This window comes from Chiloscyllium punctatum, chromosome 5, assembly GCF_047496795.1.
Source record: "Chiloscyllium punctatum isolate Juve2018m chromosome 5, sChiPun1.3, whole genome shotgun sequence".
In the NCBI taxonomy this organism is placed as follows: Eukaryota; Metazoa; Chordata; class Chondrichthyes; order Orectolobiformes; family Hemiscylliidae; genus Chiloscyllium; species Chiloscyllium punctatum.
In genome coordinates this window covers 13521797-13543792 of record NC_092743.1, presented here as the reverse complement: position 1 = coordinate 13543792, position 21996 = coordinate 13521797, and the positions used below count along the sequence as shown (strand labels likewise).

The window sequence follows — 21996 nt, the reverse complement described above, 5'->3', positions numbered from 1 at the left end:
TCACACAAACATACAGACTCACACATTCACACAAACACACACAGACTCACACATTCACGCAAACACATGCAGACTCACACATTCACGCAAACATACAGACTCGCACAGACACAAATACACACAGCCTCACCCATACATAAGTGGACATATACACAAACAGTCACAGATATACACAAATACACACAGATTCACACATATATAAGCGACCATACCCAAAAACAGACATTTAGAAATAGACACAGGCTCATGCAATCATACACGCAAACAGACACAGACATACACAAATAGACTCAGACATGCACAAACACAGACACATACACAAACTCACACATACACAGGCAAACCCATACATATTCTCAGGCATACAGTCCCAAACTCACACATAAACACACAGAGACTCAGACATACACAAACAGACATGCAAACATACATATTCAGACAATTACAAGATCTTATTAGTATCAGACATTTGAGTAAGATTGGTTTGAAGACAGCACAAAGATCTGAAATGTAAACCCCAGTTGTTCGATATATCCCTGCCAGTGTGTAGAGTGTAAATCTTTAATACTGCTTGTTTTACTATGATGCTTTCACAGGGACTCGTCATTGATCCTGGCGTCATGTTTCTTAATACAAATTGCTAGATTGTTTTCCATCATGTTCAAGTGCTCAGCACCTCGGTCTGTCTCAGTGTTAGAAATACTTTGATCCCAGCACTTTTTTCAATCTGCTATTCGCCGCACTTTCTCTTCCACCCTGCTTTAAGTGTGTAATTCAGTGTAACTCAATAAATTAGGCAACATCGCTTCCTTCTGTTCCCTGGAGGGAAGTTGTTGTACCGCTCTGATGTTGTTACTACCTACTTTTTTGAACGGAACCATGTCTTAATATTGAGTGTATCAAATCTAATCCTACGGTGCAATTGTGGGGCTCGGCTCTGTGCGTTTCATTTTGAAAGGGAAGACTAGCTCGCACATTCTGATAGAGTACTGTTGTTACAGACCTCCTCCTGTTCCCATGCTGGTGCCTGGACAAAGAAAAATCCCTCAATTCGTTCTGCTCATCGTTGCTGAATAAGAGGGGAGCTTGGGTCATCATCACCAGCAGGAGAACTGACCCTGAATTGAATGGCAAAGGGTTTAGCTTTGCAAGTGTACCAGTCAGGCATGTTCACGAAGACATTTGTTGAAGGGACGGAGGGGGAGTTACCAGTGACTGGGTGATTTAAAGTAAGTATCTCTGCTTTTTTGGCAAAAGCAAATTCCCTTTTTATGTCTTTTCACTTTTTATTTAGGCTTGAAGCAGGATAGCAAGAATCCCACAGCAACATCTGTCACCTCTCAAATGACTCAGGGTAATGTCTTTTTAAGGAACTGACAACAATTCAAAGAGAGAGAATGGATGCTTTTAAATGAATGTTTCACCATGCAGACAAACTCCGACACACACACACACTCACACACATACACAGAGACACTCTCTCTCTCTCTCTCTCTCACAGACACACACACACTCTCACTCACACACATACACTCTTCCTCTCTCACACATATGCACACAAACACATAATCACACATTCTCTCCCACACACACACAGACTTAACACACAGGCTCACACATACAAACTTAGACACACACACTCTCTCTCACACACACAGACTCACACAGACACACACACTCTCACAGACACACGTACACAGACGCACACTCTCTCTCTCACGCACACACACACAGACAATTATACAAGCTCACACTCTCTCTCACACACAGACTCACACACATACAGACACTCAGACACACATACACGCTCACTCTCTCACACACAGACTCACACTCATACAGATACACACACAGACACACATTCTTTCTCACACACACACAGACACGCACACACACAGACACGCACACACACACAGACACGCACACACAGACACGCACACACAGACACGCACACAGTCACACACAGTGAGGTTCCGTTGCATTCTTCCTGTGGGCACTGGATGCCTTTCAAGAAGCTGAAAGTGTTGTCACACAATGCCCACATTCAGCCTCACAGTCCCCTTTATTTAAAGTCAGGCTATTCTGCAACAGCTGTTTTCTCAAATATTTCTCACAAAGTTTACGCAACACTGGCACAGACAGTTCGCACAGGAACAGGGTCAACCTGGTGATGGTGAGGGTTTGTTACGCTGGCACAGACAGTTCGCACGATCGACAGGGTCAATCCGGTGATGGTGAGGGTTCGGTCTTTGCGTGGGGCACTTGCAAGTCTGTTGTTTCCCGTCAGCTTGTTATAGTGAAACTTCATCATGCAGATCTTGGATATTGCTGGACAGAGAGGCAACTTGACGAAGGTTTCCATTTTGTACTCGTCAGGACTAATGCAAGAATGCCAGATTTCAGAAGGATCACTGACAATTTATACCACATGAGAAAAGGGAGCAGCACCCAATCAATCACTTTTCTAGCGGCAGTTTAAATTGTTGTGACTGTTTACAGGTTTGGCTCTCTTGCCTTTGTACTGACCAGATGAGAAGCTTTTGCAACATTCCTCTCTTTGGTCATACTTAGGAAGCTCCTTCTTTCCAGAATCATCCATAGCAAGCTCTCCCTTACAACAGGAGGATACAAGTTGAGGCAACTTGGTTCTTGAGGTGCAGTGACAGTATGGCCTCTGAACCTGAAGATTTGGGTTCAAGTCTCACCTACTCCAGAGGTGTGCCACAACACTGGGGCAGCACAGTGGGTCAGTGGTTAGCACTACTGCCTCACAGCACGAGGGGCCCAGGTTCGGTTCCACCTTCAGGCAACTGTCTGTGTGGAGTTTACACACTCTCCCTGTGTCTGCATGGGCTTCCTCCAGGACCTCTGATTTCCTCCCACAGTCCAACTATATGCAGATCTGGTGGATTGGCCATGCTGAAGTGCCCAAAATATTCAGGCTGGGTGGTTTAGCCCTGGGGAGTGTGGAGTTATGGGGATGAGGGCGTGTCTGGATGGGATGATCTTCACAGGGTTGTTGTGGCCTGCTTCCTCACTGTAGGGAGTCTATGGATCACTGAACAGGTTCATTAGGGTTTTTATCTTCTCTCTCTTCGAGTAATATTGTCCTGAAATCAGCCAATAGATAAATTTGAGCCTTGGGCCCATTCTTTGAAAGATTTGTTGGTATTAATCAAGTTGATTCAGGAGTGAACAGGATCGTATGTATTCTCATGAAAAAGCCCATCCTTTAACAGCAGAAAAATCCTGGGATATCTGAAACTAAAACAGAGCATGCTTGAAACACTCAACAATTGCCTGGGTGAGTGAAGCTCCTCCAACAGGTCAAGAAGCTGGACACTATCCAGGACAAAGCAACCTTTTCGACTGGCGTCCCCATCCACCACATTCAGCATTCTCCCCCTCTTTGACTGATGTTCAGTGGCAGCAGTGTGCGCCATTTGCATGATGCACTGCAGACACTCACCAAGGCTGATAGCCCATACGTAAGACCATAAGACAGAGGAGCAGAAGTAAGCTACTCAGTCTATTGAGTCAAGCTGCATGATTCGAGGACCTGACCTGGCTTCATCATTAGCGCCTTCCAAACCTGTGACTACGACCGTGTGGAAAGCTGAGGGCAGCAGATACATGAGAACATCACCACCTGCAAACTCCTTCCAAGTCAGAACAGCGTGTAGGCGTGTAACCTTCACTGGGTCAAAATCCTGATAGAAGTTTGTAAGATAATGAGAGGTGCAGATAGAGTTGGTGGTAGCTGTCTTTTAGGTGAAAGTGAGGACTGCAGATGCCGGAGATTAGAGTCGAGAGTGTGGTGCTGGAAAAGCACAGCAGGTCAGGCAGCATCCGAGGAGCAGAAGAGTTGACATTTTGGGTAAAAGCCCATCATCAGGAATGAGGCTCTTGAACCTCATAGATAAATGGGAGTGGGGGTGGGGCCGGGGGGAAGGTAGCTGAGAGTAGTTGTCTTTTCCCTAAGATGGGGAATTTCAAGACGAGGGGGTACATTTTAAAGGAGAGAGATTTAAAAAAGACATAAGAGGCAAATTTTTAACACAGTGAATGGTCCACGTGTGGAATGAACTTTCTGAGGAAGGGATGGATGCAGTACAGTTACAATGTTTATGAGACATTTGGATGGATACATGAATAGGAAATGTTTGGAGGGATATGGACCATGAGCAGGTATGTGGTACTAGTTTAGCTTGGGATTATGGTCAGCACGGACTGGTTGGACCAAAGGGTCTGTTTCCATGCTGGAGGACTTTTGACTATGACTCTATAATAAGCTGTAGAATATCCCGACACCCCCCAGGATTGCAATGGTTCAAGAGGCAATTCACCCCCTCTTCCTCAAGGGCAGTTAGGGATGAGCAACAATACTGGGCTAGCCAATTGTGTGCATACCCCATGAACGAACTTTCAAAAGAAAGAAGTTAGAAAAAGAGAAAGAAAAATAGAAGTTGGTGTAAAAGGCTCTTATCTTTCACCTGGCCTTTATTTGGCTCGAAGTATGAAATATTTTTAAAATCTACATTATTCCAATAGAAAAGAGAGAGTGTTACTGTCTGCCTTGTTATTGCTGTTGTCTTGAGAATGTCTCTTTAATACTAGGTAAATTTGCACCAATGCTCAGATCAATGAGAGTTATAATCAAAAATACAGAGCTTTACAGTTTGGGATTTGCACTGATAGTCCTCAGAGATTGATTTTCCAATTTCAAATGTGTTTCAGTGGGATGTCCTTAAGTGAATTTGTATTGAATGCAGTGAAGTAGACCTCCTGGCCCATCTGAGCAATCAAGCCCTGTATGTGCTAACTCTTACCTATCACCAAACATTATCAGGACAACACTCAATTCCTTCCTCATTTATTATGTTTATCCAGCTTCTCCCTGCATACTATATACATCTATATTACTAACATCAATTATTCCATCTGGTATTGAGTTCTAAATTGTCACTACTTTCTGGGTAAAGATGTTTCTCTTTAATTCTCTGTAGGATTTATTACAGACACAGCCATTGCTCCAATTTTCAAATCAAAAATGAAACAGTGAGTTGGCCTTGTGAATGAAGTAACCAGCAACAGTCACCTGGATTCAATAAAATCTTGCATTTATGTGGCACTTTTAATGGAATAAATTGCCCGCAGGCACTTCTTAGAGTCCCTGCACTGTGGAACCAGGCCATTTGATGCATCGAGTCCACACCAACCCTCTGAAGAGCATCCCACCCAGACCCAGCTCCCACTGCCCTATAACTCTGCATTTCTCATGGCTAATCCACCTAGCCTGCACATCATTGTAAACTTGTCACTGTCCTCCTATGTCTCTGTATTTGAACAGACATGATAATAGAACCTAGTTCTAATTCTCATTGGAGATGGTCATTTTCTGGCATTTGTATGATCTGACTGTAACTTGCCACTTGAACTGTGGGAGGAGATGCTCACGTCCTGTGAATGAATTAAAAAAAAATTGGGGGGTTCAATGTTAGAGAAGATTAACACCATGAAGTAACTTGGTTAGAAGGATAAGAATTTCAAAATCAAGGCCATTAGTGAGCTAACATAGGCAGCATTCTTTGATCACATGTTTTTCAAGATCTGGGCAGATATAGTATCATTTCCCTGGTACTTCCAGTGAAAATGGGTTATGGCAACAGTAAGAAGATACATCAGATTTACAATGTATTTCCAGACTGCAACCATTCCCTTGTTTCGTTAGTTCAAAGGAATACAGGTATTCCTCCTATTACGTGCGTTTATTAAACGCAATTTGGTTGTAATGTGATTAGTGAATCTTTTCTTGAATTGATTGAATTCCCGTTCACTGTTACACAATTTCCCATCCCTGGTACTGGCTGAACAGCAAAATGCAGCCTCAGGATCCTCTGTCTGGAAGATGCAAATTCAGTGTGTTCAGTTAAAACAGGAATGCAATCAGCTCTGCCAACCTTGAAACTGGGAATGGTCGTCTACATTTAGAAGGAAGTTTATTTCAAACCAGGGGGGTATCTTGGGGAGGACTGGACGTCCACATCAGCATCACATGGTCAGTTGGCTCGCCTGCTTTTTGGGGAAGAGCTCTGTGAAAGGTATAGTGCTGTAGTCAGAGATTTTAGTGCTAAAGCATTGCATTTACTGTGCTATTCCATTAAGATATATGGCTTAAAGATTTACTTAGACTGTGCTATCATTTGTGTTAGGCTAACTACTGTATTTGTTTCAATTTTTGCTGATATTTTTGGTGGTTTGCCCCCAACCCTGTTTTTCCCATTGGCCCCGTTATTTATATTGAGTGATTTTCTATAACGCGGCATTAGAAGGGAACGCGACTACCATGTTACAGGAAAACTACCTGTGTGCGTGTGTTTTTGCCCACCCCTAATTGCCTGGGGCCAGTTAAAAAATAATCACATTGCTCTGTGTTTGGAGTCACTTATAGGCCAGACCAGGGAAGAATGGCAGATTTTCTTCTCTAAAGGACAATTGTGAAGTTGATGGGTTTTTATGACAAGTCACAGAGTTGTCATTAGACTAAAATAAACAAAAAAAAACCAGGAGATCTGAAACAAAACAAAAGGAGAAACTGCTAGAAAAGCTCAGCAGGAGAGGAATCAGAGCTTCTTTGGAAGGTCAAAACACTGATGTTGTTTCCTCTGCAAGATGCTGGCTAGACCTGCTGAGTTTCTCCAGCAACATTTACTCACTCTACCATTAGAGTAACTTATTTATCACTTCAGAGCTTTTTGTTGAAATATTGAATTCAAACTTCACCACCTGCTCTGATGTGATTCGAACCAATGTTCTGGGGTGTTGCATTACTAGCCTAGTGACCTTACAATTACATCACCGCATTCACCTAGGGGTTTTAAGAAGGTGATGGTGAGCTACTTTCCTGAATTAATGCAGTCCTTGGAAATTTGAGACATCCACAGCATTGTTCAGAAAGAAATTTTTGTCCCTGCAACAGTGAAGGAACAGCAAAATATTTCCAAATCATAAAGAGTATGGTTTGGTGTGTTCACATGTATCTGCTGCCCTTGTCCTTCTAAGGGGTAAAGGTCACGGGTTTGGAAGATGCTGTCAAAGATGTCTCAGTGAGTCACTGCAGGGCATTGTGTAGATGCCACACAGTGCTGCCATTGGTCGTGAATGTTGAAGGTGGTGGATGGGGTGACAATTATAAAGGGGACTGCTTTGTCGTGGATGGGTTTACACCTTTTTGAGTGCTATTGGATCTGCCCCAGTCTTGGCAAGTGGGGAGTATTTAATCCCATTCCCAGCATGTGCCTTGTAGATGATGGGCAGGCTTTGGAGAGTCAGGAAGTGAGTAACTCAGCACAGAATTCCTAGCTTCTAACTTGCTCTCATAGCCCATATATTTGTCTGAACCAGTTCAGTTTCTAGCTGCTGGTAATCCCCAGATGTTATGTAAGTAGCTTATGAACAAAGATCATGTCATTAAATGTCAAGGGTCAGTGGTTGAATTCTTTCTGTAATTTAGAATGTTTAACTTTATTTCTTATTTGCTCCCTTATACTGAGGAGAACTATAATGTTGAGCTTTTAACTGATTTCTTTATTTTTCTACCATTGTCCTTAAGTTTTTTTACATAGGTGCCTTGTAACTAAGATGGTGCCATGATTGGTGACATTGTAAATTTTTCACTGTACTCCCGTATCCCTGTAGTTGAGTAGGCATGACAATAAAAGCTAAGTCTATTTTTTGTTGTATGGGAGAGAGTGAGCCCAGTATGGGAGAGAGTGAGCCCAGTGTGGGAGGGAGTGAGCCCAGTGTGGGAGGGAGTGTGCCCAGTGTGGGAGGGAGTGAGTCCAATGTGGGAGGGAGTGAGCCCAGTGTGGGAGGGAGTGAACCCAGTGTGGGAGGGAGTGAGTCCAGTGTGGGAGGGAGTGAACCCAGTGTGGGAGGGAGTGAGTCCAGTGTGGGAGGGAGTGAGCCCAGTGTGGGAGAGAGTGAGCCCAGTGTGGGAGAGAGTGAACCCAGTATGGGAGAGAGTGAGCCCAGTATGGGAGAGAGTGAACCCAGTGTGGGAGAGAGTGAACCCAGTATGGGAGAGAGTGAGCCCAGTGTGGGAGGGAGTGAGCCCAGTATGGGAGGGAGTGAGTCCAATGTGGGAGGGAGTGAGCCCAGTGTGGGAGGGAGTGAACCCAGTGTGGGAGGGAGTGAGTCCAGTGTGGGAGGGAGTGAACCCAGTGTGGGAGGGAGTGAGTCCAGTGTGGGAGGGAGTGAGCCCAGTGTGGGAGAGAGTGAGCCCAGTGTGGGAGGGAGTGAGTCCAGTGTGGGAGAGATTGAGCCCAGTGTGGGAGAGAGTGAGCCCAGTGTGGGAGAGATTGAGCCCAGTGTGGGAGAGAGTGATCCCAATGTGGGAGAGTGCGAGCCCAACGTGGGAGAGAGTGAGCCCAGTGTGGGAGAGAGTGAGCCCAGTGTGGGAGAGAGTGAGCCCAGTGTGGGAGGGAGTGAGCCCAGTGTGGGAGAGAGTGAGCCCAGTGTGGGAGAGAGTGAGGAGAGTCAGCCCAGGGTGGAGGAAAGCGAACCCTGAGTAACGTCAGTGAGGTGGGTCCAGAGGTGAAAGATAGTGTCTGACAATTGATGGACTTCATCGTTGGCTGGGTGCAGTGCTGGTGGTGACGAAGGTGAATCAATCCCAGGGTGAAAATGGTTCAGAACTCGTACATAGATGAACTTCTTTTTAAGTTTTTTATTTTCTTATTCTTAAACTATCAGAATGACTTAAGTATGGTGACACATGAAAGCTTTTCACTGTATTTTACTGTATTTCAAAGAAAAGTATATGTGACAATAAATCATTCATTCAACTCCTACAGAGACATGTTGGAGCTGAGATGATTGACCTTCAATTATCACAACCATCTTCCTTTGTGGTAAGTATGTCTTCAGCAAACAGAGAGTTTTCCCTCTGACTCCCATTGACTGGGGTTTTGCTTGATGCTGCACTGAGTCAAATGCAGTCTCAATGTCAAGGGCATTCGCCACACCTCACCTCTGGAGATGGACTGTTTTCTCCTCATTTAGACCAAGGCTGTAATAAGGTCAAAAGTTGAAAGGCCCTCCAAACAAATCTACAAAGACAGAGCTGCAGGATCCCAGTTGCAACTAACAATAATACCTTCCAGATTTACTGAAGACTTGTTTTACTTTAAACCTGTGACATCTTCAAGATCATCAAAAACAAAACTGCAAGTTTGTTGCTTTTAAGTAGCCAAAAGGTTTAGGGTAATTGGAGTTTTGACGGTCTTAGAAACTGCACACTGATAGTTTGATGTAACAGAGATCGCAGCAGGATCAAGTGCAGTTGTCTGACAGTTAGCTAAAATCACTGCAATCTCAACATTTTTTTTTTCAGACTTTAATCCACACAATGCTTTGGATCCTTTAGTGAGTCTGTCTTGATACTCAAGGCACACATTACCAAATAATACTCAGTTTGAGACTCTTTTGTTACAGCTGGAATGGAATAGAATCTCTCAGAAAGAATCGTATTTTAAGCACTCAGTAAGATTACACCCAAACAATTTGACGCATTGTGGCCAACAATTCAATCACTGATGATTTCCTTTTTGCAGCTAAGTGTTGCTGCACTGTGAATAAATTCAAATAGGCTTTCTAATGGGTGATATTTCTGGGTGTCTTTAGGATTGCTTGAAAGATTCCAGCTGTAGGAAATCTCCCAAAGTTTGCTGCTTTGCGTGTCACAAAAATTTATTCACGACAAGTCAATCTTCTTCGATTCATTCGCTGCTCCTCATAAGTCTGGACTAAACTGAGATTTTCACTGTAAGCAAGTAGGACTTTCAGTATAATAGCAACTTGTATTTATGCAGCACCTTTAATATTGTAACTGATCCTAAAGCTTTTTACGGGATTGCTTTCATGACCAAAGGTTGACACTGAACCACAAAGGCAGATATTAGGACAGGTGACCAAAAGTAGATCAAAGAGCTAATGTTAGAAGTCACATGACATCAGGTTATAGTCCAACAGGTCTATTTGAAATCACTTCCATCACCTGACAAAGGAGCAGCACTCAGAAAGCTTGTAATTTCAAATAAACATGTTGGACATACAATCTTGTGTCGTGTGACTTCTAATATTAGCTCTTTGGTTTCAAATAAACCGATTGGACAATGGTCTTTTTTCATGTGACTTCTGACTTTGTCCACCCCAGTCCAACACCGGCACCTCTACACCCAAGAGTAAAGGTTAAAGGATGTATTAAAATAGGTAAAAGGGTGTAAAGAAAACAGAGAGGTTCAAGGAGTTATGCAGTACAGAAAAGGCCAGTCAGGTCTGTGCCAGCCTACCTACACTAACCCCACTTTCCAGCTCATAGCCTTCAATGTTGTGACGTATCAACGGCTCATCCATGTACTTCTTAAAGGTTGTGAGGCTTTCTGTGTCTCCTACACTCCCAGGCAGTGCATTCAGATTGCCACCACCCTTTGGGTGACATTTATTTCATCAAATTCCCTCTAAACCTTCTGTCTTTCACCTTCAAATGATGTCCCCCTTGTTATTGACTCTTCAACTAAGGAAGGGATTCCAGAGCCTTGGCAGAAGAAATTAAGGCTGGCAATAGTGGAGAATTGGAAACTCAGGTTATGCACAAGAGGCAAGAATCAGAAGAGGAAAGCTAAGGTGGAGTGTTAGAGAACTCTACAGGCAGGAGAAAAGCCATGGGAAAATGGTCATTAGGTAGGCAAGCTGCAATTTAATCAACAACAGATGCTTTTAATGCCATACAATATCCATAGACATGTCACAGAAGGATTACCAAACAAAATTTAACATTGAGTCACATGAAGACATGTTAGCACAGCTCGCCAAAATGTAGACGCTCTGCAGTGTAGAAAAAAGCCATTCAGCCCATCAAGTCTTCACCAACTCTCCACAGAGCATCCCACCCAGACTTAGTCCCCCAATCCTATCCTCAAAACCTCACATTTACCATGGCTAATCCACCTAACCTGCACATCTTTGGACTGTGGGAGGAAACCCACACAAGATGGGGAGATCATGAAAACTCCAAACATGCAGTCACCAAAGGTTGGAACTGAAGTCGGATTCCTGCCACAATGAGGCAGCAGGGCTAGCCACTAAGTTACCATGCTGACCATGTTCACTGAAAAAAGTAGCATTTTAAGTCTTCGGGGTGAACCTTAATGGTGGAACTAAGGGCTAGACAACTTGTCAGAACCCTCTGTATCATGTGGGCAGTTGTACAGAAAAAGCTATTTGCATCATTATAGAGTTTCAACATAAGAGGCTTGTTTCCTTAAAAGGTCCTGGGATGATTTAATAATGGTTAGTGTGATGGATTATGATGAAGTAAATAGTGATCGATCGGTGAGATGATAACAAGTGTGGGCACAACAGTGAAAAAAAAAATCACAAAAGGATTGAGGAGGAGTTTGAGACCAAATTCTTGACAGAGTGTGTGCTCAGAATTTGGAACACTGAAGCAGGGCAGCTCAATTCATTGAAGAGCAGTTGTTTGATAAAGGGGCATATTAAATTGGGAGCAGGATTGTGCGATTGATCTAAATGATTAACTTCAAGAGAAATAACTTGTCAAAAAGTGACAGATTGAATGCAACACTTTCTATGATTTTCAGTGTGCAGCATTTGCATCTTCCACTACTTTCTATCCTTACTGAGGTATGTTGATACTGTTGATTTTACTTGGAAGGACAGAGCAAATGTTAACGTGAAGGTGCAGGGAACAATTAGGAAGGCAAAATGTGTGTGTTAGCCTTTGTTGTAAGAAGGGGGTTAGATTCAGAAAGTCAGGATATCTTGATGCAATGGTACATCGACGATGCCTATGGCAGAGTTGTCAGTTTGTTCTCTGTGTTGAAGAAGGATATATTTGCCTTAGGGATACAACAAAGCTTGGGGCAGCTGCTGCCAAGACATAATGGGGAAAGGCCACAGTCTGAGGTCTTCCTGCCAAAGTTAAATGGGGCTCGCTCAGTTATTGGACCCTCCCAGTGCTTCAAATATATGTAAATATAGTTGTACAAATAAGAGATACCTTTGGTTTGTTTGTTGGATGGAGCCAAACTCCAATGTTTGTTTATTTCTTCATACGCTGCTGTGCAGAACCAAACTGCTTCAGTGACTATGTATGTATATAAAGATATTTTTATGAATAAAGGATATTTTTGAAGTAAAAATGATTCACTTGATTGATTTGTGGCTTGAGAGGGCCATGTTATGAGGATATATTGAATAGAATGCATCTATAATCCTCTGAGGTTGTAAGAATGAGAGGTGATCTCATTGAAACATGGAAGACCCTTTGAGACATTGGCAGGGTAGCTACTGAGAGGCCATTTCCACTGGCTGGAGAGTCTAGAACCAGGAACTGTAAGGAATCGGCCATGTAGAGTAGAGATGAGGAAACATTTTTTTCACTCAGAGGTTGCAAATGTTTGGAATTCTTTACCCCGGAGAGATCACTCATTTTGCCTTGCAATAATCTGGAATATGCAGCGAATTGACATAAACAGAACTTTCATGAACATGTTAGTCCATTGGGGGAAGTTTCCAAAACGATGTAAGTCATGACTTTTCAAAGGTAAACTCCTTACAGCCAAGAGTCATAATCACTGGTATTGTAGACCACCATGTGTAAGGCAAGTTTAGCAGAAACATTGTCAATTAAAATGTGAAAGAACAATGGAATCTTGCTGACTAAGTGAGTCAAGGGCTGTACAGATTGAGTGAGAAAGTGGAGAAAATCCAATATGATTTTTCTGAACGATGGAACCGACTCGAGTGGCCTATTCCTGCTTCTATTTCTCATGTTCTTACTTCTTCATGTGACGAATAACAGGAATTGATTATATTCTACCCTGATCCACAAAATCATATGAAAAAAAGAGCTCAAGACACCATTCATTACACAGAATTGCTACCGACTCTAATCTTCGTCATACACGCACACGAACACACACACACACACACTCCATCTGGTAAGGATTTACAAGTCGAGTAATAATCACATTTTGCTTATTACAGATTATAAAAGTCTTTGTAATGCTACTAAGTTGTGTCAGAGTGGGAGAATCACAACGTGACTTCCTGGAGGAAAAATGCAATCACTTGCATTATTAATTTTTTCTAGTTTTAAGTAGATCTACATTTTTGTGCTATTGGTTAAGTACTTCAACTGACCTGACTAAGTTAACAGGTCCTGCAGAAGAACCAAGTTGTCCCTTAACTAACTTCCTTCTTAATGATTTACAATGTAGATTTGTGAAGCATAGAGCATTATTACATTGAGATAAATTATTAATCAGGAAAAAGCCCAGCCTGGCACTCTCACCACTGCATCTTCTGTGCACTTCAATTTAGTTTCACCTGTTAACAATGCTATTTTAACCTTCTGTTAGATGGTTTGACAATATTGTATAAATCATTTAATTTACGTTTGTCTCAAATCTTCCTTGCCGCCATTTTAAGCAGAGACACCAGTGTATCTGTTCGTTTTGAATGAATTAATGTCTCTTTTAAGATCAGGGCTGCTGAAAGATATAAGTATTCAGATGGTATTAAGTATCAAATAATGCAATTTCAATACTTATATATTTTGAGATTGATAATTTGAGAGCAAATTTTTGAAATTACAGTAAGGGCATGTTTAAGCAAGACCCCGTCAGATCTTACTCTTTGTCCTCAGTGAGGTTTTTTTAAAAATGGCATAATTTAAAATTAGTGCTGCACTGCTTTGCAGAAAGATTCTGGATTTGATCAGCTCCCTGTGTGGGGTTGCTAATTTCAGCGGGAGAGGTGATTTATTTTGTCCAGGTTTTCCTGGGCTACAAGGCGTGAAATATGATGGAGTCCTATTCTCGGGGGCTGGTTTTAATTTGGTTGTTGGGCTGGAATTGGCTGACAGGGGTGGCATGATGGCTCTGTGGTTAGCACTGTTTCCTCCCAGTGCTAGGGACCCAGGTTCAATTCCTGTCTTGGGTGGCTCTCTGTGTGGAGTTTGCATGTTCTCCCTGTGTGGGTTTCCTCCCACAATCCAAAGGTTAGGTGAATTGGCTGTGCTAAATTGCCCATAGTGTTAGGTGCACTAATTAGGGGAATGTGTCTGGGTGGGTTACTCTTTGATTGGATTACTTGTTGGGCTAAGGGGCCTGTTCCTTTATTGTAGAAAATCTAATCTAATGGCTGGTTTCACCTTGATCCTGAAGAATGCAGTGAAAGGAAAAGAAATATTTAGCCAGTGGTCAGGAGGGTGCCATTGGTGAGATGCCCGTTGGGATTGGCATATCAATTTGGGATGGAGACATACATCAACAGAAGCATTAACTCAGTTCCTCTCCCTGTGGAGTCTCTCCATCAGTTTCTGCTCCTAATATAGATGTCTAGAAGTGGCAATGTTTTGCATTGGTTTCGGGGAAGGGTACCTAGCAGTTGGGGTGCCATCACGTCCCCAGGGCCTATGGAGATGGTCAGACCTCTGCCTGGAAAACAAAAAATGTTGGAGCTCACAGCGGGTCGGGCAGCATCCATGGAGGCAGGGAGTTACAAAAGCAATTGCACAACACCAGGCTATAGACCAACAGGTTGATTTGGAAGCACTAGCTTTCGGAGCTCCTTCATCAGGTGGTTGTGGAGCAGGGCCACAAGACACAGAACTGATAACAAAAGATTATAGTGTCATGTCGTTGAAATGATATATTGAACAAAACTAAATTGCAGAGAGACAGCACTGTAAGTCATTTGAAGAGTCATCTAGCCTTGAAACATTAGCTTGCTCTCTCTCTCTCTCTCTACGTGGATGCTGTCTGACCTGCTGTGACCTCCAGCATTTTTTTGTTTTCAGGACAGATCCCAGCATCTGCAGTCATATGCTCTTGCAGACCTCTGTCTTCAACTGGCAGTCAGATAATAGCCACAGCGTGGGCCATTCGTCTCTGAGGCTGACACTGCACTGTCTTATACATGGGGAGACATGAAAGGGTGGGGCCGGAGTGGTGCCTATGTCTGGGGAGAACCCGTAGCCACCGCCTTCAAACTGAACACGAATTGCAGTCGCTGTAATAGAGTGGCTAATAACACTTTCAGGTTGCAATTTTGACATGACATGGTTAATTTGGCTTTTCGTTTTGCCACTGGGCGCTGCAAAATAATATCAAGGACCAAGAGAGGCCAAGATATTCTCGGATTGTCTGCGGGAGCAAATTAAAGGGGGAACTTGTAAACCACAGAGAGAGCAGAAGGGGTAGGGGGGCCATCAAAAAATAAAAACATCCCAGGGGAATCTAACGGGGTCTCCCCAATCCCACCCCTGAAGAGACAGAAGAATTGAAAAAGTTGGAAGTTCTCCGAGCAGGCAACCTGTAAATCCGGATTTGTTTTGTGCTTTCGCCTCACATGCCCCAGGAGTTCAATTGATCACTTGCTCTGTGACAAGTTTTTTTTTAAACCCAAAAAAATAATAGAGCACTGACAGTCTTTGCGGTGGTTCGATTTCTTTCAAATGCAAATGTCCTTCCCTCCCTGCCTCTCCCCTCTCTCTGGGAAAGATAGATTAAGTTCAGCCTCCCACCCACACCCCCAGCCCTGATTTATACATCTCGGTCTGAAGGAATCTGTTTGTGGATTCTGTCTCGCTCCTGGTCCTTCTCTCCTGGTTATGAATCACTGTTGGCTGGGGTATAGCAAGCTGCCTGGTTCCTCCTCCGTTTCTCTTCGGGAGTGGGTGTCTCCCCCCTCTGTCTAGGCTGAGGCGATTGGACCCAGTTCTGTACTGCCACCCATTCTCCACCTCCTGCAGATAATTCGCCTTGTTGCTGGCTGTGGTTGATACCGGGACGTGAGGGGGCAGTTGCTCGCCAAGGACAGGGACTCTCTCTCTCTCAGCTCAAACAGCAGCTGAACAAGAAACGGAGCAAAACTTGCCTTGCTGGTCAGCAGAAGGTAGGTGTCTGCTCCTTTTTTCTTTGGGGGGGGGGGGAAACGGGATATATGTCATTCGAGCAGTTAGATTAAATCATCACAGCGCAAAAGCGAAATGAAACTCCTGTATTGCGTTCCCTTCTCTGGGCAAGGTCAGCTGTGCATTGACTGTGCTGCCCTTTATATTGACTGGGACCCCAGTGTTTCACCTATGAGCCACGAGTTTGGCACACTGCCGCAATTTCTCCCTTTTACTCCCCACCAATCCTTCTCGGGAATCTGATTGTTTTCAGGATTAAAATTTAACCCTCTCAGCGTTGACCGGCTCCAGGTTCAACCCGTTTGCATGGGACTCAGCATTTTGGCGAATGAAGAGGTTGCAGGGCAGTGTTGGACCGTGCGCTTTGTTTTGCTTTTGGAAAGAATTAAATCGCCTTTACCCAACAGACCTTGAAGACGTTAAACTGAAGAGTTAGGCGGAGATAGCAGTGCTTATTCTGTGAAGGTGAGCGATGCTGTGTTTGTACTATATGGTTGTTGTTGGCCGGACCGCTATCAGGGACCAGAGTTTGGTTTCGAGTATAAGAATAGACAGACCTACAGAGATGTAGGAAGTGGGTGCACTTGATGCGTGGATAGTCCTATTTTCTTTGTTAAACAAAATATAGCGTTCTACAGCAAACTCCATCCCATTTCGCCCACAGAATGCCCTTTTGTCTGTATGATTCCTCCATGCAATGTTTGAAATGAAACGGTTCATTTGAGCTTTCTGACTGTCATCATTCGCCTGAAGTCTGCTGCACGAGAATTCAATTCATTGGTTGCGCACAGAGTTTGGAACCTTCTCCCGTGTTTATCACAGAGCTGTTCAGTACGGAACTGTCAGGGATACAGGAGGAAGTAACTGCTCCCACTGATGTGCTAGAGAGAGAGAGAGAGAAATCACCCCAGATCCCCATCAGTGTTCAAAAAACCATTTGCATTGATGCACCTGACTCACAAAGCAATTGCAAACATCCCTAATCAGATCGAGTACACATTCTGTTGGTCTGTCTATCACCAACCGACTGATCCATTTCAAATCTCAAAAGTAGTTCAGGTGCGTCTGTATGTTTTGCATGTACTTATCATTAACAGATTGTTCTGATCTGCATTTGTTGGGGCAAACCGTGTCTCCACGGTTTGTGAATGTGTCTATCGAAAATATATGACGCCTTGCCGCGAGGTAGTAGCGGCACAGGGAGAGTGTGTAAGTGCTTTGCAAGATGCAGAGTAGTCTGCGCCGCTGTGTGTCGAGCTGCGTGTTTGTGTGAGTTATGGAGCAGTTTCCATGGGTGTACAAGTCGCATAAACTGCGTGTTACTGTTATTTATAAAAAAAAACCATGGAGTGTAGGCATCACTGGCTGGGTCAGCATTTATTGCCCATTCCTAATTGCCTGGGGAGGGCAGTTAGGGGTCCATCACATTGCTGTGGGTCTGGACTCAAATGTAGGCCAGACCAGGTAAGGATGGCAGATTTCCTTCTCTCATGTGTATTAGTGAGCCAGCTGGGAGTCTTACAACAACCAACATGATTGTCATTGTCATAGTTTGTTCAAGATTTTCATTGATTCAGATTTCACCCTCTGTCAAACTGGATTTTGGCCTGATGTGCTCAGAACATTAACTCTGGATCCTGGATTAGATTAGATTACTTACAGTGTGGAAACAGGCCCTTCGGCCCAACAAGTCCACACCGAACCACCGAAGCGCAACCCACCCAGACCCATTCCCCTACATTTACTTCTTCACCTAACACTACGGGCAATTTAGCATGGCCAATTCACCTGACCTGCACATTTGTGGATTCTGGGAGGAAACTGGAGCACCAGGAGAAAACCCACATAGACACGGGGAGAATGTGCAAACTCCACACAGTCAGTCGCCAGAGGCGGGAATTGAACCCGGGTCTCTGGCGCTGTGAGGCAGCAGTGCTAACCACTGTGCCACCGTGCCGCCCACTGGATTACTGCTCCAGTGACTGGTTGTGAGGTATATTTCATGTACTCTGTAGACTGTCCTTGTTTGTTACTTCAAGGACAGTCAAGGGTTATAGTGGCAGCAGAGTGCAGAGTCCACAGTCGGATCAGCCACGATCTGGTGGAATACTGGAGCCGACTCCCAGTGCCCTGTATTCCCCTGACAGTCACCATGCATGACCTAGATTGGAATATCACATTGGAACTGGGATATATTGTGCATTTTATAGTCTACCTCCCACAGAAGCAATGTTTTGCCAGCTTTGACAGCATTTGTCTGGTTCACGTATGGTACTCGTGCCTTCTTGTGAGATGTTGGTTAGCTCAGTTGGTGGATGGCTGGTTTGTAATACTAACAGTGTGGATTCAGTTCCTGTGGTAACTCAGGTCACTGTGAATGTTTCACCTTCTCAACATCACATGAGCCTCAGGTTAAACTCACCACCAGTCATCTCCCTCTCTGTAATGAGAGAGCAGTCTGTGATCCTCTGGGACTGTAGTGTCTTTACCTTACATATGTCCTTCCTGTGTGACTCACGCTGCCTGAGATTACCATGAAGAACTCTTGTTCTCAACGACTCCCCTCACCTAAAGTGTGGTGTTCCTCAGATTAAACGCCCAACAGTCATCTCTCTTCAATGAGAGAACAGCCGTATGCTCTGGTATGTCTATGGTGCTTTTACCATTAACTTGCCATAAGCTGTAGCATAATACTCATATCATGCATTATGTGGGAAGGAGATCTGTGCAAACATAAGATCATAATGCACAGAATGAGGCCATTCAACCCATTAAATTTAGGTCAGCTATTTAAAAAAGAAATCTGATTAATCTTGACTCTCCTCTTGTTCAGATAGTTACTGTGGGATTTGCTCCCAATACATTTTCAATTAATGCCTTTCAGCTCATCAATACTTGGTGAGTACAAAAAAATCTGCTCAGTCATCTTAACCCTCTGCCTGTGGAACCAGCCTCTCCCAACTTCTCCTCATGAATCTCCTTGTGAATTGTTGAACATTGTTCTCAATTTTTCTGTGAACCTCTTGCACTGAGGAAGAGAATCCTTGTTTCTCCAGGTTTTCCAAATAACTGAACTCCCACCCTGCAACTACTTCTCCGAATAAATCTCTGAAGAATTCTCCATGACCCTCCTTCTGAAGTGCAGAATCCAAAAGTTAGCACAATACTCCAGCTGAGACCTAACCATTGATTTCATAATTTTTAGCACCACCTTTGTTTCCTTGATATTCTCTGTTTCTGTTTTGTACGTATGGGTTTAGTCATAAGATTGACTAAGTAGTCATGTGATGTGGAATGCACCAGCACATAGAATCCCTACAGTGTGGAAGCAGACCATTTGATCCATCAAGTCCACACTGCCCATCTGAAGGATATTCCAGTCAGACCCACCTTATCCCTGTAACCCCTCATTTCCCATGGCTTATCCACCTACACATCCCTGGACACTATGGGCAATTTAGCATGGCCAATCCACCTAACCTGCACATCTTTGAACTGTGGGAGGAAACCAGAGCACCCGGAGGAAATTTACACGTAAAGGGAGAATGCATAAACTACACATAGACGGTTGCCTGAGGCTGGGACCAAATCTGAGTCCCTGGTGCTGTGAGGCAGCAGTGCTAACCACTGAGCCACCGTGCTGCTCTGTTATAAATCATGCACATTTTTATAATAGATGATCAATTGAGAAGTATAAAGGTCAATCAGCATGGATTCTCAAAAATGAGATCAAAATTAACCAACATTTAACAGCATAACAGCTCTTAAAAATTGAAGTGAAGTCTTTAATTGAACAGGTCAGTGAGTATTTTATTCTTTGAGCTTCAGAAGCACTTGAACAAGATTCCCAAACAGCAAATCATGGTGATTGTAACAGGACAGAGGATGGGGGCTCCTCTACAGTCATGGATAGAAAATATCTTTTCTCGGCAGAAGTTATTCCAGCTGTGTCAAAATTTCAGCAGCTCAAGGGTTGGTCTTTATAATTTGTCCATCATAATGACAACTTGGACAAAAGTACAGTAAGAAAAATGCCCTGAGTTTATAGATGGCACCAAAATAGGAGGCACTGGGGAAATAAGCAACATTGCTTTGGCAGGCAGGGCCAGTAGGTGGCAGATACAGTTTGATGTATTCGGGGTAGAGTCATTATGGTGAAAATATGAAAGTAAAGAAAGAACTTTGAAGATATTGGGTAGAGATTGGGTTAAAGAGAATAATTTTATAGTTGTCAAAACACGAGTACTCAGCTGCAGTGATAAAAGCAAGTGTCATGTAGTTACCATTCACTGAAGGAATGAGTGCAAATATAATGCTGTTCTGGTGGGTTTTTTTCTCATCAACAACTTATTCATGTCATTTGGTGTGACAGATATGAGCATGAGCTGAACTTAAGAGCCTCTAATTAATGAAGAAGTACGGTGATAAGTTAGAAAGGTGATTCCAGAGAAAAGTGGGAGCTTTTGTCTCTTTGCATATGAAGGGCTGTGGGTGAAGATAAATTGTTTGTTACAACTGTATGGTAACCATTCCCAAAGCTTTCCACACTCCAACCTTAATCAGATGGGAGCCTCATGCATCTGTAGCAGTTGCATTCCTCTGATGTACATAGGAGCTGACAGCATTTTGTCTGGCAGTGTAGCCAATGATGTCCAAAAAGACAAGCTCAGAAACAGACCCTTCGGTCCAACTCATCAACGCCGACCAGTTATCCTAAATTAATCTACTTCCATCTGCCAGCATTTGGCTCAAATCCTTCTAAACCTTGCCTGTTCATATACCCATCCAGATGCCTCTTAAACATTGTAATTATACCCACCTCCACCATTTCCTGTAGCAGCTAATTCCATACATGTACCACCCTCTGTGTGAAAAAGTTGCCCTGTAAGTTCCTTTTAAATCTTTCCCCTCTCACCCTAAACCTATGCTGTCTAGTTTTGGACTCCCTCACCCCAGAGAAACAACCTTGTCTATTTATCCTATCCACGCCCCTCATGATTTTATGAACCTCTATAAGATCTTCCCTCAGTCTACAACCCTCCAAGGAAATTAGTTCTCGCCTATCCACACCCTCCCTATAGCTCAGATCCTCCAACCCTGGCAATATCCTTGTAAATCTTTTCTGAAACCTTTCAGGTTTCGCAGCGTCTCGTTGGAGTGCTGCCAAAGACTAGTTCCTGTAGACTTTACAAAGACGATGTAGGCCATTGCCAACCTGCAGTTCACTCTCTCCATTCATATCCCCAGCCTCCTGGTAGCCAGTCAATCACCCTCTACCCAGTGTGAGACCATCTCCAACTTGTGAATTGGGTCAGCAGAAGACTATTGATGGAAATCAGTACCTGTCCAGTTTTATTACAAGCAGCTGATTGAATTTTCCTGGACTGTAAATTGTAAACTTACTCCATAATGTTGTTGAATAAGTAATTATTGAATAAGTAAGCATTGTTGGAGACCTTTTAGATGAATTCAAAAGACAATCAGCTTTGCGTCCCCTGGAGAGAGAAGGTTCTGAGGGGAGTTGTGGGGATATAAGTGGTTGATGTTGGCTTATGGATAATGGGAATAAGTGGGACTGCTCTTCTTAGAGTACAGTTGGTTTGGAAGAGATTTGACAAAAGTGTTCAAAACAGGAAAGAGTTTTTGGTTAGATAGAGTACTAAGATCATCTGATTCTATTGGTGAGAAGGCTGGTAACCAGAGGACACAGAATTTAAATGCTTCACAAAATAATCAAAGGGAGAAAATTAGAAGATTTTACTTACAGAAGCTGATGGGAGCAGTCTGATGGAGCGCTGGAAGTATATTACATAAAAACGTATAAAATTTGAAAAGGAAACAATTGCAGTATTATGGAGAGAGAGCGAAGGACTGGGGAAAAAATAATGGATAGCTTTTTTCACAGACAAGATGGACTGAATGGCCTTGTTCTGTGCCGTGTGATTCTCTGAGAGGTGGACAGGATAACCATGAATGATACTGCACCATTTTAT

The 21996-nt window shown here is 43.4% G+C and overlaps 1 protein-coding gene across 4 annotated transcripts in view; it reads left to right on the top strand.

The window, feature by feature from the left end:
- Window positions 1-989: 989 nt before the first annotated feature.
- The window catches only part of cdh7a (cadherin 7a), a 183108-nt gene continuing 162101 nt past the window's right edge, over window positions 990-21996 (top strand). The window contains exons 1-2 of one of the 4 annotated variants that reach the window (XM_072569781.1): window positions 990-1229; window positions 8856-8912. The gene's annotated coding sequence lies outside the window, so the exon portion shown is untranslated. Of the gene's footprint in view, window positions 1230-8855; window positions 8913-15640; window positions 15985-16256; window positions 16469-21996 lie in introns of those variants that run through there. The other 3 variants (XM_072569782.1, XM_072569783.1, XM_072569780.1) reach the window with 3 other exon arrangements.